The sequence below is a fragment of the Oryx dammah genome, unplaced genomic scaffold (assembly GCF_014754425.2).
Source record: "Oryx dammah isolate SB20612 unplaced genomic scaffold, SCBI_Odam_1.1 HiC_scaffold_24, whole genome shotgun sequence".
In the NCBI taxonomy this organism is placed as follows: Eukaryota; Metazoa; Chordata; class Mammalia; order Artiodactyla; family Bovidae; genus Oryx; species Oryx dammah.
Genome location: NW_024070208.1, coordinates 14,867,797 through 14,886,990, shown reverse-complemented (window position 1 = coordinate 14,886,990; position 19,194 = coordinate 14,867,797). Strand labels below are relative to the sequence as shown.

The window sequence follows — 19,194 nt, the reverse complement described above, 5'->3', positions numbered from 1 at the left end:
GTACTCCTCTGTAGAAATTCTGGGGCTGCGCTCGACGGGCCTTAGTTTCCCTGTGAACGCATCTCCTTGCGTGTCCCATCCAGGCTGCGTTCCTCAGTTATCACCCCTTTACACGGTATGCTCCTCCTGTATTTTCAGTTAACAGGACCAAGATACACTCTGTGCATGAGCCAAACCCCTAATCATCCTAAACTCAGCTGCTGCTGCTGCTCTTATCGTATGTAACCAGCCAGCCCTGGGGTAACTACTCCTTTAGTATCTTTCCTTAGCAGTGGAATTTACTTTGTTAAAGTTATTTGATCAATGTCTGTTTATTTCACTAGAATCTTTATGTCCCAAGTCCCTTGTATATTTTCACACGATAATATTTTTATATGTAGAAATACATTTAGCAACAATCCCTAAATCCCAAGGACTGTTTAATAGCATCACCCTCCTATGCCAAAGAACCCAGGTCTCCCGCACTGCAGGCGGATTCTTTACCAGCTGAGCCACCAGGAAAGCGCCACTAAAGAACACTAACGTACCATGAAACAACAGGCCTTTTAATCTTGAGTTGGTCAGATGTTATATTACAAAATACTAAGATTATATTAAAGTGAAATACTTTAAGGTTGTTTTCTTTTGTAGTTCCTCAGTTTAAAAGAGTTGTTTATATGTTACCGATACCTTCTAGAACTTGCACACTTCTGATTGCTTCAGTTTAAAAAAATGAAGTTCAAACTCCCTATGAGTCTTATGTTATTATCCAGTTCTTCTCATTTAATATTGCTCAGTATTATTTTTGTTCCTTAGATGCTCTCCAGCAGTGGTTCAGTAGTTGCATTTTTGTGAAATGTATACTGTACTTCCCATTTATTGTCATTTTTAAAGTAAACTGTCCCCATTATCCTTTCAGGGCCAGCCTTGGAGGTGTAAACTTTTCCCATTTCAGTTCTAAATAAATAACATGAGAAGATGGCATGTTCCAAACTCTATAAACGGTTACAACTTATTCATGTAGGTTTTCCAGTGGTTCTAGTGTTTAACATAAGAGAAGTATCGGGCTAACTGAGACAGACTTTTAGATGCCTAATCTTATTTTAACCTTCTGAGATGGTTACTGTTTGAGGATGACTCAGGCTCAGGTCCAGGGCCATGACTTGTCTTTATGGATGCGACTACTTACCTCTCAGCCTCACAAGACAGAAAAGTTACCTCTTCTTGATACTGTGTATAACTGGTAACCGTTTGCCCTTTTCATGTAATTTTTTTAATCTGTTGAAGCCCAGAAAGCCTGATAGTCAGATTTTAAGAACTGTATGATAAAAGAGTCAGTAATTCTCAAACAAGATCTAAGGCGGTTGTTGTTTAGTCCCTCAGTCGTGTACAGCTCTTTGCAAGCCCATGGACTGTAGCCGGTCAGGCTCCTGTATCCACGGGGTTTTTCTAGGCAAGAAAACTGGAGTGGGTTGTCATTTCTTCCTCTAGGGGATCTTCCCGACCCAGGGATCAAACCCACGTCTCCTGGTTTCCTGTGTTGGCAGGCATGTTCTTTACCACCGCACCATCTGGAAAGGCTGAGATCTAAGGAACAGAGGCTTTCCTAGGAGTCAGATGCTAAACCTTACTCAAAAAAGTATCTGCTCAGGCCTATGAATATGGGCCTGTTTCCTGGTCGTTCCGTGCTTCAGTTTTCCTGCCTATGACATGGTAAAGTTAAGTTCTTACAGGCTCCCAGGTGGCGCTGGTGGTAAAGAACCCACCTGCCACTGCAGGAGACATAAGAGACGCAGGTTCAATCCCTGGGTCAGGAAGATCCCCTGAAGAAGGAAAAGGCAACCCACTCCAGTACTCTTGCCTGGAGAATCCCATGGACAGAGCAGCCTGGTGGGGTCCATGGGGTCGCAAAGAGTCAGACACGACTGAAGCAACTTAGCACAGCACAGAGTTCTTACGGGAATTACACGAGATACTATATATATAAAGTACTGAGAAGAGTGTGTGGATACTAGTTCCTCAATAGTGCTAATATTGTCTATATATTATTTTTATTGTTTTCTTTTGTTGTTTTCCAGTCACTAAGTTTCGTCTGACTCTTTGTGACTCCATGGACTACAGCACACCAGGCTTCCTTGTCCTTTACTATCTCCTGGAGTTTGCTCAAACTCATGTTCATTGAGTTGATGATGCCATCTAACCATCTCATCCTTTATTATCCCCTTTTCCTCCTGCCCTCAATCTTTCCCAGTATCAGAGTCTTTTCCAGTGAGTCAGTTCTTCACATCAGGTGGCCAAAGTATTGGAGCTTCAGCTTCAGCATCAGTCCTTGCAAAGAATATTCAGGATTGATTTCCTTTAGAATTAACTGGCTGGATCTCCTTGCAGTCCAAGGGACTCTAAAGTTTTCTCTAGCACCACGATTAGAAAGCATCAATTCTTTGGTGCTCTGCTTTCTCTATGGTCCAACTCTTCTTACACCCATATATGGCTACTGGAAACACAGCTTTGACTATACAGATCTTTGTAGGCAAAAATGTTTGTTTTTTAATACGCTAGGTTTGTCCTAGCTTTTCTTCCAAGTAGCAGGTGTCTATTAATTTGGCTGCAGTCACTGTCCACAGTGATTTTGGAGCCCAAGAAAAGAAAATCTGTCATTGTTTCCACTTTTTGCCCTTCTGTTTGCCATGAAGTGATGGACCAGATGTCATGATGTTCATTTTTTGAATGTTGAGTTTCAGGCCAGCTTTTTCACTCTCACTTTCTTCAAGAGGCTCTTTAGTTCCTCTTTGCTTTCTGCCATAATGGTGGTATTATCTGCATATCTGAGGTTTGTATATTTCTCCCAGCAGTCTTGATTCCAGCTTGTGATTTATCCAGCCTGGCATTTCACATGGTGTACCCTGCATATAAGTTAAATAAGCAAGGTGACAGTATACAGCCTTAATATACTCCTTTTCCTGTTTGGAACCAGTCTGTTGTTTCACGTACAGTTCTAATTGTTGCTTCCTGACCTGCATACAGATTTCTCAGGAGGCAAGTAAGGTGGTCCGGTATTCCCATCTCTTTACGAATTTTCCACTGTTTGTTGTGATCCACACAGTCTAGGGCTTTTGTGTAGTCTGTGAAGCAGAAGTAGATGTTTTTCTGAAATTCTGTAACTTTCTGTATGATCCATCGGATGTTAGTAATTTGACCTCTGGTTCCTCTGCCTTATCTAAATCCAGCTTGTACATACATTATTTTTTACATTATTTTTCCTGTGGCAGACGTGAAATGTTTTCATGTAAATTTAAAATGTAAATTTTAAAATTTCCTCAAACTTAAGAATTCTGGAAACTTCTGGCATCTCTGAGGGAATGTTGTGATTTAACTATTTAAGCAACTTAAAGTAATTCCAATCTTAAGTTCTGTTCCAGCTTACACAAAGGACCTGTTGAAATTCTTTTACCTTTTATATAAGGACTTTATTTAAAAACCAGAATGACGCTTGCTGTGTTCTCCGTAGTCCCCTCTTCCCTCTGCTTCACACACATCCAACTCCCGCCAGTGCTGGCTGCTGGAGGCGCAACAGTGAGAAAAGCACCCGTGCTCCGCGTCCGCTATGCGTGGGGCATACAGGTGTGCCACGCTGTCCTGTCTTCAGTTATACAGGCGATTAAATTCTGTACCACAGCTGTATTCATGCCTATTGCTGGGAAAGACAGGGCAGGAGGAGAAGGGGACCACAGAGGATGAGGTGGCTGGGTGGCATCACCGACTCAGTGAACATGGGTTTGGGTGGACTCTGGGAGTTGATGATGGACAGGGAGGCCTGGCATGCTGTGGTTCACGGGGTTGCAAAGAGTCAGACACGGCTGAGCGACTGAACTGAACTGATTCAGGTCTATGAGAGCATTTCACAGGGACACCTCACCTGGTCTGAGTGTTCAGGAAAAGACTCACTTCGGGAAGGAACTTAGAGATGAAGTCCAGAGGTTGATCAGTATCATTAACTAGGAATGAAGTGAACAGGGCAGGGCACGCATTTCACACAGATGTGATGTGCTTGAGATGGAAGGGAGCCATTATAAAAAGGTGTGCTCTTTAATGAATTCTTATTTTTTTGCAGTTGTGGTATTTTACTGTTAAATATATTCTGTCTAGGAACATCTAAGTATTATAACAGTCTTAAAATTTGTAATCAATAACTGCGACAGTCTAGTCTTTTCTTAATCTTTAAGAAAATGTAAAAAGAAATGATTTTTAAGGTAAATTGTAATTACTAAATATTGAAAATAGTCATAAAATTTGATTCAATAAGCTGTGCTTCAGTATAAAAGATTATTTAAGTTTAAAATAATTTATTCTTGTTTATGTCAGGGGTCAGATCATGTGGCTAATTAATAATTTTCATCACTTTGATTTTTAAAATAGAGCACGTCATCCCTGTTTTGGGGAGGTTTCCCTGGTGGCTCAGCTGGTAAAGAATCTGCCTGTGATGTGGAAGACTTGGGTTTGATCCCTGGGTTGGGAAGATCCCCTGGAGAAGGGAAAGGCTACCCACTCCAGTATTCCGGCCTGGAGAATTCCATGGGCTGTGTAGTTCATGGGGTTGCAAAGAATGGGACGCGACTGAGTGACTTTCACTTCACTTTCTCCCTGTTTTTATAAACTGCACCGTTTATTATTTGATAATCAAAAAAAGGAGGATCATTTCATCAGTTATTCAAAGTTTATTTCAAGTGACAAATAATGTATGTTTTGGACTGATTTAGAACTAACCATTCTGTTTTATGATATTTTGAGTGTATTTTTTTTCTGTACTTATATTCCTAGAAATAAACTGCACCAGTTGTTCTGTAGTTTGTTTATAGTTTATGTAATTGCTGAAGTAGAAAGTTGAATAGATCTTGAAGGATACCTAGTTTATGTATTCTGTCAGCAGTGACATTTCAACTTTTTTATGCCTTCATCCACTGATGCCCCCTTCTGCAACAGAGTTTCTCACATGGACTCCTGTGGCTTATCTAGTGTCAACCACATGGCATTAATTTTAATTTTCTCCATCTCTTTGGGCCACACTGAGGTTCTGTTCTGTTCACAAGGGAGTGCCTCTTTTGGCGGTTTCTGTTGCTGACCCTTTCTTGGCCGTTGCAGGAACCGCCCAGGGCTGGGTCACTGAATGATATCTAGGACTTGATGGTGAAGCTGTCTAGCCTGGGAGTTTTATTTATAAAAAGGTTTTTCACTATTGATTTAATTTTATTTAGTGGCAATAATGGGCTGTTCAGATTTCATATCTCTTCATCAGTCTGTTCCAGTAAATAATGTTTTTCTAGCAATTTGCCTGTTCTGTATTTTTAAAATGATGGCTGTATTCCTTTTTCTCTCTTGATTTTGCTTATTTCTGCCTTCTCTTTTTTTTCTTAATCATATTGGGGGTTTGACATTTTAGAGTCTTTTTCACAGGGCCAATTTTTGGCCGTGTTGATCTTCTCATATATGTTTTCTGTTGAAATTGGTTTTGCTATTACCTTTGTTATCTCCTTTCTTTTATTTGGGTTGATTTTGCCAAGTTTTCTCCTCTGTGATAAAGCCTCATATCAGTTTAGTCTTTATTCTAATGTTTAAGACTGTTACTTTGGTTACATCCTACGAGTTTTGAGATATACTATATTCATTTTAATCTCATAATTTAATAGGAAATCTGTGATGTTGATCCCTTTGCTTGTATTTTTAATTGCAAATGTTCCTGAATTTTTCAAAGTTTAATCTATTTTCTGAAAGCTCCAACTTGGACATTTACTGGTTACTTTCTGTTTTATAATTGATACCATCCAGGTTTTGCTGATGATCACATCCTTTCATTTTGATTTTCTCAGTCCTATTCTACCTTCTGAAGTAGCATTGGGTAGGAGAAAACAAATGAACTATGTGTTTCTCTTTATTTCCCACCCCACCCCCATGTCTGCTCCAGTAAAATGGTATATTTGTAAGGCTAGAGTAGAATATCTTGGATGTAAGTTGTAGGAAGTACCGTGGGCCCTCTTGGGAATTGAGAAGCTGCTGGGCAGGAAGTTTCTCCGTCTCTCCCCATCTCTCTCTGTCTCTCCCTGAGCCCTCCCTCTCCCTGAGTCCTCCCTCTCCGCAGCCCTCCCTGTCTGCTTGTTTCAGTTTTGCTTTGCGAAGCCTCTTGAATGTTCCTCTCTTCCCTCTCCTTCTTCCTTCCTTCCTCTGGCCCTTCTCTCTCTCCCTTCCTCCCTACCTGTTCCTCTTCCTCCCTCCCTCCCCAGCATCTTCTCTCCTATCTTCATCCCTCCCTTCATATTTTCCTTCCTCAAATCTTCCTTCTATTCTTGCATCTTCATTGCTGTCCCCACCCCGCAACACGTTTCAAAAGTTGGAAAGCCCCCCCACTGGATACTCCTGATTTTGGGATCTAGAATTCCCACAGGAGCCATATGGCATTGACTTGTTACACTCTAAGAAAACCTAAAGAAAGTCTCCTATGCCCTTTCAAATCCTTGAAGCAGAGCAAGTCACTGTGTGCATAGTGTTACTGTTCTCTGGGAAGCCAGGTCATCCTAAAGAAACTGGGTCACTGTCCCTTTAAATAGAAACTGCCTTGAGGGAGGGGTGGAACTCGGGACACTTGGCTGGGTCCACCCTGAGCGTCAGTTGGGCCTGAGTGCAAAGAGAGGCCCTAGGAAAGCCCCGTGGTGTGTGTGTATACCATGAAACTTTTTCTGTAGTCTAGCGGTAGACCTGCTGTGAGTACTCAACTGTCGTCAAATAACTGTGTGAAGAATTGCCCCCTCAGTGGTCCTATTCTTGATTACCTTGAAAGAGGGTTGATTTCTAAATACCCATATTGGAGGGTGAAATGAGGTTCAGTTCAGCCATTTTTATGTCCTGGTTGGAACATTTTAAAAGATATATATATTTTTTAAACCACTTGGAAGATTATTTGGAGATTATCAAGGAAATAATTTTTTCCTTCTCTTGTTAACTGAGGTGAATTCTGTAATGTCCATTTTTTAGTTTAAAATCTTTAAAAGCTTAGTTGCATAACAACTTTTAATTTGTTTGATTCCCCAGGTAAAGTGCTAATGAATTGACTTAAAATTGTAGATGATTTAGGACTTTATATTGAGCTTTTCTATCAGAAAATGTCAGTATCCCTTCATTTAGCTACTTAAAAATGATGTTAGCTGTACTTCATAGTATGTTTTGAAATTAAAGATATTTGGATTTATATGTCAGTCAGTTGCATGGTTCTTTTGAGTTGCTCAGATTGTTGTGAATTCGTCTTAGAGCTGGTGAATTCTAGCTTAATTTAAATATATGTTGTATATTATGTATATTTTATGAGTATATGTATGTATGTATATGTGTGTATATATATGTATATATATATACACACACTGTCTCTACTGTTTCTATAACTTAAACTGATTTGAATGCTGGCAAAAGTCCTTATCCAATTGTATAGTTCTACATAAATTTAAAGTACTTCAGAGTAGTTGGTATTAACTTTTAAAATTTAGAACTCTAATTTTAAAAGTAAGTTTCAAAAAAAAAGTTGTTCACTAGCCTCAAATTAGAGAAAATAATTATAGGAATTTTGCAGTTGGCTTAGGTGACTCAGATGGTAAAGAATCTGCCTGTGATGCAGGAGAGCTGGGTTCAATCTGAGTTGGGATGATGTCCTGGAGAAGGGAATGGCTACCCACTCCAGTATTCTTGTCTGAAGAATTCCATAGACAGAGGAGCTTGGTGGGCAAGTCCATGGGATTGCAAGAGTCAGACACAACTGAACGACTAACACTTTGACTTTCACTACTTTACTAAAGAAAGACACAGATTGTGGTTAATTTTATTTAAAGAGAGGTGAACCAAAAAGATAATTGGAGGGTGAAATGAGGACAAAGAAACTTTTAAATCTTTTAAAATTAAATCTATAGATTTCATCAGTACTAAGTTTGAAGAAAAGTTGCACATCAGAGCTGAAATTGCAAAGGGAAATTTTCTGCTTAGCATAAATGAAAATCCTTGAATCTTAAAGGAGAAACAATCTTTTTGCCTAAATTAACTCTTCCATATGATGGCAATTTTTTCTAGTTATTTTTAGTGAAAAACGTATGAATCCAGTTTTTAAAATTCTAATTTCTGTTTGATTTATGGATTCCTGAGGTGTGTGTAAACTTTATAATAGAGTCATGATCTGACTGCTAATGGTCAAATAATACTTGTTTTCATAACAATACAGATACAAATGGAAAGCCAGTTTTTAAAAAATCACTGAAATAACTTAGATTTTAGTTATTGATTAAACAGATGACCAAGAGTTGTTATGATGTAATTTTTTTTAGAACTGGTTTATGATGATTTAAAAAAAAAGCATACTTTTGTTAAGCCAAATAGCACTAATGATTTACAAATGAATAGCTCACTGAAATTAATGGTTAATTGAAGATATTTTAGATATATAGGATGAATTTCATCTCAGTTATAACATTAAGTGATCTTATTTGCCCGCTTGTTTTGTCATATCACTTGCTTCTCTGATTCGGCTTTAGAAATAACTTAATACTTCATAAGTGTTTCTGCATATATTGTCTCTTTTGGGTCCTTAGAATAACTTGTGAGGAAGTTAAAACAAATGCTCTTATCCTTATTTTACAAGTAAAGAAATTGAAGTCAAGAGATCGTTACCAGTCAGTCATACCCAGTCCTAGTCTTTCAGCTGCTAAGTTTGTACTTTTTATATGTATGTAGTACAAATAAAGTATGCCTGATAAATGTTTGTTGAATGAGTTAGCATAAATAATTTTTATTATAAAGTAATAGACTCATTCATGATTTAATTAGAAATTTCTTTAATAAGAAATTTGGATGATATAAGAAATTAGAAGGGAAAAATCATCTTCAAATTCATCTACAGTGCATTTGATGAAAGATAAAAAAATTATCTCACGTTATTTGTATGTGATTATAACATAAAAATATAATTCTATATATAAACATTAAAAATACATAATTATAGTGTATAGTATGGTATATACACTTATATGCTGCCAAGTTGCTTCAGTCGTGTCCGACTCTGTGTGACCCCAGAGACGGCAGCCCACCAGGCTCCCCCGTCCCTGGGATTCTCCAGGCAAGAACACTGGAGTGGGTTGCCATTTCCTTCTCCAATGCAAGAAAGTGAAAAGTGAAAGGAAAGTCGCTCAGTCGTGTCCGACTCTTTGCAACCCCAAGGACTGCAGCCGACCAGGCTCCTCCATCCATGGGATTTTCCAGGCAAGATACTGGAGTGGGGTGCCATTGCCTTCTCCGATACACTTATATACATATATGTATTTGACTGATATCATACTTCATTGGCAATTTAAAATCTGATAGTTGACCTGGTGTCAGTGAAGAAGCATTTCTAGAGGAATTTATGTCCAATTTTAGGAAAATTTAGGGAGAAAATTAAGAAAAGGTATTTATTTTGTCCAGAAAACTAACAGAGGAAACAGAATGAAAAAGGACTGTGATAGAACTTTAAAAAGTGGCACTTGGTTCAAAGGAATTTGAAGCAAATTTTAAAAACCTTTCTTTAATTTTCTTTAATCTTCTATTTTTCTGAATTTGCTTATGGAATTTATATATAATACTGGTATCCTATAGCCATTCAGTGGGTTGTTTGGACATTTTAACTTTAACAGAAAAGATAAAAAGATTGTGAAAACATTTATCTGCATAGTCATTATCCCTGATACAACTTGTTGTTTTGTACTTTTTTCTATTAACATACTACAAAATTTTCTGTTACGAAAAGAAGCAATTAGCAAAGCTGTGCAATTAAATGTGAAGCTTATCGGGAGAATGGCTTTGAGGATGGGAGGAGTGGACAAAAGTAGATACCTCAAAACAAAATTAGCTGCCATTCTTCCTACATTCCATTATTCTCTCTACACACTGGTCTTGAAATACTTATCATTAACACTGTCTCCTTGCCTCTCCTACTAAACAGTAATTTGTTTGATGGTAAAGACTGCATTTCCATGTCTCCTCCTCAGTACCTGGCACACACAGCAGGGTCTCAGATATTTGTGGGATGGAGAGAGAAATCAGATAATGCCAATGCTTTAAATTTCTGAGGCATTGCTACCAGCATGCAAAGTAGAAACTGCTGGCTTATATGAAAAAAAGAGAAGGCACAGTTCTGGGGCTGTGAGGATAAAAGAGATGACCAGTTTGTTGTTAAAGAAGTAAATTCAAATGATGCCGCAAAACTGAAAAATGCAACAGCTTGTTTGCCTTCTCTCCTGAGAGTTTTAATAGTTAAAAGGAAACAAGTCTTCCCTGGTGGCTCAGAGGTTAAAGCGTCTACCTCCAATGAGGGAGACCCGGGTTCAATCCCTGGGTCAGGAAGATCCCCTGGAGAAGGAAATGGCAATCCACTCCAGTATTCTTGCCTGGAGACTCCCATGGATGGAGAATCCTAGTAAGTTACAGTCCATGGGGTTGCAAAGAGTCAGACACGACTGAGCGACTTCACCTTACCTTACCTTAAATGCTATTTAAAGTCATCATTAACAGAAAAACAAAAACCAAAAAAAATACTCATTATCTTTTCAGAAACATTTAAAGCAGATATTCTGCTTTAACTATGTAAATATCTGTTCTATTGGATATGGTGCTTGGAAACTGGAAGCAGACAGGCTCTGTCACTTGGGGCAGGTTATTTGACCTCTAAGCCTCAATGACCTTCTTAGTATCTTAGGGGGATAAGAATGGTTACCTCCTTCACTACGTTAACATGAGGATTATTAGATAAGAGAGGTAAGGTGAAGTACATAGCACAGATTTATAGGAAACTCAATGAATGTTACTTATTACAGTAAACTAAATTACAGTTGAGCTACCACTTTAATAATTTTAAAATTATTAAAAACAATTTAAAATTTTATGAATTTAAATGTAAATAATTTAAATTTAATTAAATAAATTATTTTTTAAAATAATAATTTTATGGATTTAATAATTTTGACCTCCATATATAGAATTTCATTTAGTGCAACCTGATTGTAATTGGTGGTCATATTTTCACAGACTAAACTTCCAATCCTTTATATTTCAAAAGTGACTTAATCTTCACTGAATAATTTTCTTAGATGGAATTAATACAGATGGTGCTCTGAAAATGTCAGGGGTTCTGTATTTTTATCCAGTATTTGAAAACTAGTCTTCGTATGTCAACATGATGTTAAGAAACTTCATAATTATTTAGGCTCATTAAGGAGTTTGAATAATTTAAGAATTAGAAAGTGTATGTAGTTAAGGTACTATAGAAATTTACCATACTTCATTTATGCGTACTTCATTGTTTAAAGTTGATCAAACAATGCTATCTAGTGGGCAATAAAAATTTGTAGTTCCATATATTTAACAGGATGGTTATTTGATGACCAGAAAGGAAAATGTGATCCCTAATTGATGTAATGAATTTGTTGGGAGCTCCAGGTGCTCACAGTTGAATTTCTATATCTTGTATTTGAAGAGAACAATTTAGTTTTGACCTTAGAAACAACTTCATTAAATCAGACATTGACAATTTAATAATTTTCACAAATTTTATGAACATTAATATCAGTATTTAAGATCTTAAAATAAGTCTTACAATATCTTGATTAATATTTTTCTAAATAAGCAGTTTTAGAAGTCACGGTTTGTTTTAAAGTTTGAAGTGGTGAAGGTCTTTTGAATAGGTACCACAAGGTGGCAGGAGTGTGTTTTTGTAGATTCTTTTTGCTTTGATGGCCTGCAAATTCTTGGTTATCTGAGATTAGTGTTTTCCATGTGGTTAACTGTTAAGCATTTTATATACCAGAACTTTTAAATTTTAACTTTTCTAATGGAAAACCTTTAAAGTACATTCCCTGTTTTCCTGAATTCTTAAGCAGAAAAATATAACTTAGCCTTTATCAATAGGCCTTTTGAATACCAGTTATTGGATTGCGATTAAGATGAAGTGCAAGATAAAGGTGGTATGTGAAGAATGAGGACTTGGCCCTGCAGAAACGCTAGAACTCGTGCGGTAAAAACTTGTGCTGTTTGCTTTAGCTTGCTTTTCTGCATATCTACATTTTTTCCTGGTGAAGTGAAGTCAATCATGTCGAGTGCCAGACTCTGGTGTAGTAGAACATAATTGCTTTCTGCAAAATTAAACAGCAATGAAGACAGCCATTGCCTTTTCCCCAGGAGGAGCGCGGAGAACAGAGAGGAGGAAAGAAAATAAACTATGTGCCTTAAAAAGTCTTCATCAAAGACCGCTCTGGTAAAGCAACCCCAGACCATGAGGACTAGGATTCTGTAGTTACGAGGGACATTAGAAACGAGTACAGCTGCTTGTGGAGCAACTTTCAGAAGTATTTCCTGTGATAATGTTTTAGACTCTGAGTTGTACATAATGTGTATGAAAGAGATAATACTGATTATAAAAGATATCTCTAATTATATACTTAGAGATGGATGTATTTCCGTGGTGACTGTTTTCTTGCTCTGGTCCTAGAGCTGTTTCAAGGCCGTCTGTGCCGTTACTGGTGATACAACAAGTGTTGGGTAAAATCTTCAGTATCTTGAAGGCTTCATTTTTTGCCAGAACCTTTTTCTCCCCTCCCACGCACTTCCAGTTGTTCCGTGAATCTATTACAGCAGAGGTTTGGGCTAAAAATAGGTTTTCTTTTGGATTTGTTTCCTTCACTAGTTATTTGCATATTTTTTGTAATCTTTGTAAAGATATGGGTAGAATTCATGATACCAAATTTGAAAACAAATCCATTTAACCTCCCATAAGCCCTGAGAAAGCACTGTTGAGCTCCAGTGATGAAGCTCATTGAAGAAGAAGATGTGGCTTCCTTCAGCACCCATTTATTTCTCTGGCTTTCTGGAATGTTCCTTGACCTACCTTCTGAGTTAATGAGAGAACTCTGAAAGGGCTGCAGAGAAGCCCCTGGAAATGACCATTAAGTTAGCTCTATCTGAAATAGGTATCAGGGCATAGACGCTCGATCCTTTCCTCTCAGTTCTCCTCAATGACACAACCGTTTTTAACCTATAGTAGATGAGAAAGTAGGAGTTTCATGACTAAATATATGTATAAACTTCCCTACCTTGTAGTTTAAGCTTGTACATGCTTTCCTCCTGGTAAGGTATTATATGTTTTTAAGTAAAAGTGATGTTCAAGATTTGCAAACTGGTTTTGTGAATTATATAAAAGATTCATGCTGTAAGAAATAGCCAGAACCCTTCCGGTTACCCAAGGGCAGTTTTTGTGTAACTGTACAGGCTGGAGCAGAATTAACTCTAATTTTGAGATTACCCGAAAGATGCAAGAGGTTAGCTGTGTTAAGAACATCCTGCTATACATTCTGCCAAAAATTGAAGAACTGTGAGCAAAAGCAGCATGTTTGAAGTGGTACCAAGTTTGAACATTTAACTCTAAGTTAAACATTTAAGATTTAACCTCATTTGTACATGAGGTACAATCTCATTAAAAGTATTAGCCCACAGTTTAAGTATTTTTCTCCTTTTAAATGTAGTTTTAAGATATATTTAATTTTTGTTTTGGTGAAGGAATTTTGGACTAAAAATGCATTGCAGTTGAATTAAAAAAATTTTTTTCAAGTCTATTAGAGAACATTTCATTTTTTATTTATTAATTGGAAGATAATTGCTTTATAATGTGTTTTTAAAAAATTAGTGGTAAGTTAAAGCAGTTACCTACAGACTTTGAACGCCAAGCTAAATGTTGGGATTTTATCCTATATGCAGTGTGTAATCATTAAAGGACCTGTAGTTGAATGAGAGACAGGCAAGAAAGTTAACATTAAGAATATTAGCCTGGAGGCAGTATACAGGATGGATTTGCCTGGATCCAGGTGGATGGCGATTAGAGCCAGATTGCCCAGTGGGGATAATATGGCAATAATCCAGAAATCTTATGATATGAGTCTGGATTAGGGTGTTGGTAATAGAAATAGAATTAAAGGCAGAGATATTAGCAGGGAGGAATGGACAAGACAGCAAATTACTTATATAAAATTTCTGTCTTTGTCAGAAGTCTTAGGCACAAGCCCATCTTTCTGCAGGAGAACTATTTCTGTACATTAATGTATTGCAAATTCTTGGTCATAAAGAAGATAATGCTACTTGATTTAAAGTCCAGTAATGGAAGACTGTTGATGTTAAGCCTGATTTCACAGAGTGATGTGCTGAAAGTGACACTAAAAGATTATAGTACAGTGGTTCTCAGAAATCCAGCAACCTCAGAACCACTGGTTTATTGGAGAGGGAGAGGATGTTTTAAAGGATGAGAGGAATGTCATGGTTATAAGCATAGGCTCTATGCACCCCTACAGGTGTGAAGCCTGGATCCACCCTTGGCCACGGGCAAATTGGGCTTCCCTGGTGGCTCAGCTGGCAAAGAATCTGCCTGCAGTGCAGGAGACCCTAATTCAATTCCTGGGTTAGGAAGATCCCCTGGAGAAGGGATAGGCTACCCACTCCAGTATTATTTGACTTTCCTGGTGGCTCAGCTGGTAAAGAATTAGTCTGCAATGCTGCAGACCTGGGTTTGATCCCTGGGTTGGGAAGATCCCTTGGAGAAGGAAACAGCTACCCACTCCAGTATTCTTGGGCTTCCCTTGTGGCTCAGCTGGTAAAGAATTAGTCTGCAATGAGGGAGACCTGGGTTCGATCCCTGGGAAGATCCCCTGGAGAAGGGAAAGGCTACCCACTCCCGTATTCTGGCCTGGAGAATTCCATGGACTGTATAGTCCATGGGGTCGTAAAGAGTCAGACACGACTGAGCGACTTTCAGTTTCACTTTTCGTGGGCAAGTTACTTAACTTCTCTATGTCCCAGTTAACTATTTAGGGTTGTTACAGGTACTAAATCCAGTGATACATACAAAATGCTTAGATTTCCTGGGACATTGTAAATACTGAAAAACAGCTGTGGCTGTTTTTAGTTTATCATTTCCGACCTCTGAAAATTCTAATTCATACCTTTGACTTTGGGCTCAAGAATCTGTATTTTTAAAACTTCCTGCAGCTCTGATCTGCAAGTTTGAAAACTTGTTGCCACCTGCTTTTCTACCTGCATGTAACAGGACTGTATTTAAATGTCTCTATCTTCTTTTTCTTTTGACATTCCAAAGGTGGCCAAGGTTTTTAATGGGATGTGAGGCAGTGTTCATGTGCTCCATCAGGAACTCCTGTTGAACAGCTTATCTGAATACCTCTGAAAATTCCTCCAAGCACCCCCACCACCATTCCTCACCCCTCGGTCTCTCAGTGGAATTGAGGATCCCAGCCATAGTTGTCAGCCTTCCCTGCTGCCTCACCTGGAAGCCAAGATTAGGGCTCCCTGGTCTCAGCCCTCACTCTCTGGTTCTGCCTGTTTCCAGCCCTGTCTGTGCCCTCAGAAATTCCTTTGTACCCGCCCCTCGTCTTTTTTTTTTGGCTGCATCATGTAGCATGCGGGATCCTAGCTCCCCAACCAGGGATTGAACTCACGCTGTCTGCAGTGGAAGCACGGAGTCTTAACCACTGGACCACCAGGGAGGTTCCTCTACACTTTGTTGGAGAAAATGAATATAGAATCTTACTAAGAATAGTGGAGCAGCTTGCCATTCCTTTCTCCAGAGAATCTTCCCGACTCAGGGATCAAACCCAGGTCTCCTGCATTGCAGGTGGACCCTTTACCATCTGAGCCACCAGGGAAACCTTCTTAATAACTGCAGAGTTTTTTGAATTATATCAAATAATATCAGGTTTGTTTTTTGTAAAAACAAAAACTCCTAATACCTTTTCTCCGATCCTCTGATTGTTGCTGATGTCTTACTCTGGTCTAGTGGTTCTTAGCCCATGCCTCTTTTGATATTACCTGGGGAACTTTTAGGACTTCCCTGGTAGCTCAGATGGTAAAGTGTCTGCCTACGATGTGGGAGACCAGGGTTCAGTCCCTGGGTTCTGATCTCCTGGAGAAGGAAATGGAAACCCACTCCAGTATCCTTGCCTAGAGAATCCCATGGATGGAGGAACCTCATAGGCCACAGTCCATGAGTTCGCAAGGAACTTTTAAAACCTACCGATGCTCAGAATTCGTACAGGGCCAATTAAATCAGGATGGACCTGAGGCTCTGTATTTGTGAAAAGCCTCCCACTTGAGTCTAAGGTTCAGCCAAGGTTGAGAAGCATTGAATTAGTCTGTCTCATCACAGACAGACCCCACCCCACCCTGCCTGGCACAGTTCTGTTAGACAAAGGAATGCCTCAGCCATGTGAAGTGAAAACAGCTCTCCTGTCTGGCAGAGAATTTGAGATGGTAAAGAGAAAGCTTCCTGAAGCCTGTGTTTTTCCTGGTGGGCTGTCCTTGTTTTCCTGTCTCTGTGCTTCAGGCCTTCGTCCTTGCTATTCCCATATTAGATCCAAGTCCTCTAGAGCTGTAAGAACTGTCCTTAATGGTGCAGGCATTTCTTCTATACTATGACATGGATGTTTCTAAAGACCCCACTTTGCAAAATTGCATGCCAAAAATAAGGTGGCTTCTGGAGAAAACCGAGTCAAGCCGATCACTCAACACTTAGGCAACTTTTGTAACTAGAGCACTGAGAAAACAAAAATTTGGTGCCAGCTCAAGAGCTGAACTTCTCATGGTAGATATTAACACACACACACACAAGTAGGGTGAAATGCCAGCAACATTTTAATTAGTGCAGAGGCAGTGGGTGCTAAGATAACAGAAGGAAATGGAGCTCTAAGCTAGGCAGGCTGCTGTGGGGTGGGGTGCAAGAGGCAGCTTCCTTGGCAGAAGCTGAAAGCTGCACAGAACTGGGGGCTGGCTCTCCTTGGGAAGCACTTGCTTTGAAGTTTTGTTAAATGCAGCAGCAGGGCCTGGGGCTCTTTGTGTGCCTGCTCAGTCGCTTGGTCGTGTCTGACTCTACAACACTGTGGACTGCAGCCCGCCAGGTTCCTCCGTCTGTGGGGTTCTTCAGGCAGGAATACTGGAGTGGGTTGCTATTTTCTCCTCCAGGAGATCTTCCAGGGATCAAACCCACGTCTCCTGCATTAGCAGGTGGATTCTTTACCACTGGGGCACCTGGGAAGTCCCTGGAGCTCTTCGTTTTCTTGCTAAAGGTTGTAATTGGCTGACTATGCTGGCTGTTTGGACTTCCCATCCTGGGAGACATTTGCTGAAAGAACTTCTCTAATGAAAGGGGTGGGAGCGGTCAGAGATGGGAGCATTGCATATATACTTTGAAAAGATGGAACAATCAAAGTGACAGCCTTATGGAAAGTTTAGGAAGCTGAGGAAGACATCATCCTTGATCCTCTTCTACTGCAGTCATACTCTAGTACTCTTATTATTGTTGTGGTATTATTATTACATGACCTTTTGAAATATACATTCTATCAGTTTTCTATTGCTATAACAAATTACCCTAAAATTTAGTGGCTTAAACCAACAATAAATATTTATTATCTGCTCAGTTTCTGAGGGTCAGGAATACCTTAACTGGATGGTTCTGGCTCAGGGTCTCTCAGGAGGTTATGGTCAAGATATCAGTCAAGGCTACAGTCATCTGAAGGTTTAACACTGGGCTGGAGGATCCACTGTCAAGATGGGGTACTCAGATGGTCGATGTTGGGTGTTAGCCGGTTGTCTCTTAGTTCCTTGCCATGTGGACCTTTTCTACACAGGGCTACGTGAGGTTCTTCATGACATGACAGCTGGCTTTTCCCAGAGCGAGTGATCAAAGAGTCTTAGAAATCACACACCATTGTTTGTACAGTATTTTTCCCAGGTCAGCACTCTTCACTGTGGAAGGGGGCTGAGCAAGGGTGTGAATATCAAGATGGGATGATCACTGGAGGCCATCTGGAAGGCTGGGTACCACATATATGCATTCATGTTGATAGCTGTCATTGTAAAATAGGTGCAGTCTGTATCTTTGTTCACTTAGTACTTTCATGTCGTTTAGTTTCTATTATTTGTGGTGTATATAACTCCTTAGTTTCTTTTGTTTCTAAACACGAGATAATAAAATATAATAGTTATACATAATTTTCTCTACAATTCAATTCAGCAGACATTGAGTACTTTCTGTATACATGCTGCTGCTTCTGCTGAGTCGCTTCAGTCGTGTCCGACTCTGTGCGACCCCATAGACGGCAGCCCACCAGGCTCCCCCATCCCTGGGATTCTCCAGGCAAGAACACTGGAGTGGGTTGCCATTTCCTAGTTAAGCATTTAAAATTTGCCACTGTATACATGAAAATGTAAGCCATGTACATACATTTTAAAATAACTCAATTATGGGCACAGTCAACAGTACAGAAAATGACTGATTTTTCTTTTCATTTTTCTTTCATGAATTGATCTACTTTCCTGGCATTGCTCTTTGACAATTACTGTGATTGGATTGCAGGTAAGGATTCTTTTAAACTTTTTCTCTTTTATTATAATCTTAAGAGCAAATGAATGTAAATTTGCAAATATAATTTTTAAAATGAAATCCTTGAATGAAATACCACATATTTAAGGATTTAGACATTTCTTTCGAAAGGCCGTCTTCAAAGAGAGAAGTAGTCTCTTTATATCAACTTCCATATGAAATTCAATAGTTAATCTGAATTCCCACTGACCCATCTCTGAGTTCAAGTGCATAGTGTTAAACCCTTGGGCTGGTCACCCAGCTGAACTTCTAGTTCAGAGTCAGGAGTGCTGCAGTTTAGCCAAAGATACTGTTTCTGTAATTCTGGGTAGAATGAAGATTAATACAGGTACGTGAGAAGTCTGTGAGTGTGTCAGATAGTTAAACGTGATTTACAGATGTTAGGTTACTGTTGTTGTTTAATTGCTATGACGTGTCCGGCTCTTTTGTGACCCCATGGACTGTAGCCTACCAGGCTACTTTCTCCATGGGATTTCCCAGATGAGAATGCTGGACTGGGTTGCCATTTCCTTCTCCAGCGGATCTTCCTGACCCAGGAATCCAACCTGTGTCTCCTGCATTGGCAGGCAGATTCTTTACCACTGAGCTACAGGGAAACTCCAAAGAAATTTCATGGACTTTTAAACTGAAATTTCATAATTTTAGGAAATCATACGTAATTTTTGTAGTTATTTATACTTTCTTCCTTATGTTTATACATAGATGATGATGTCTGATTTTGT

General features: G+C 39.1%; 1 protein-coding gene across 4 annotated transcripts in view; it reads left to right on the top strand.

Moving 5' to 3' along the window:
- The window catches only part of TSC22D1 (TSC22 domain family member 1), a 121,917-nt gene that overhangs the window by 77,276 nt on the left and 25,447 nt on the right, over positions 1 to 19,194 (top strand). The window contains exon 1 of one of the 4 annotated variants that reach the window (XM_040267214.1): positions 6,705 to 6,731. The exons of 2 other annotated variants lie outside the window; for them this stretch is intronic. The gene's annotated coding sequence lies outside the window, so the exon portion shown is untranslated. Of the gene's footprint in view, positions 1 to 6,704; positions 6,732 to 18,302; positions 18,446 to 19,194 lie in introns of those variants that run through there. One more of the 4 variants, XM_040267215.1, reaches the window with a different exon arrangement.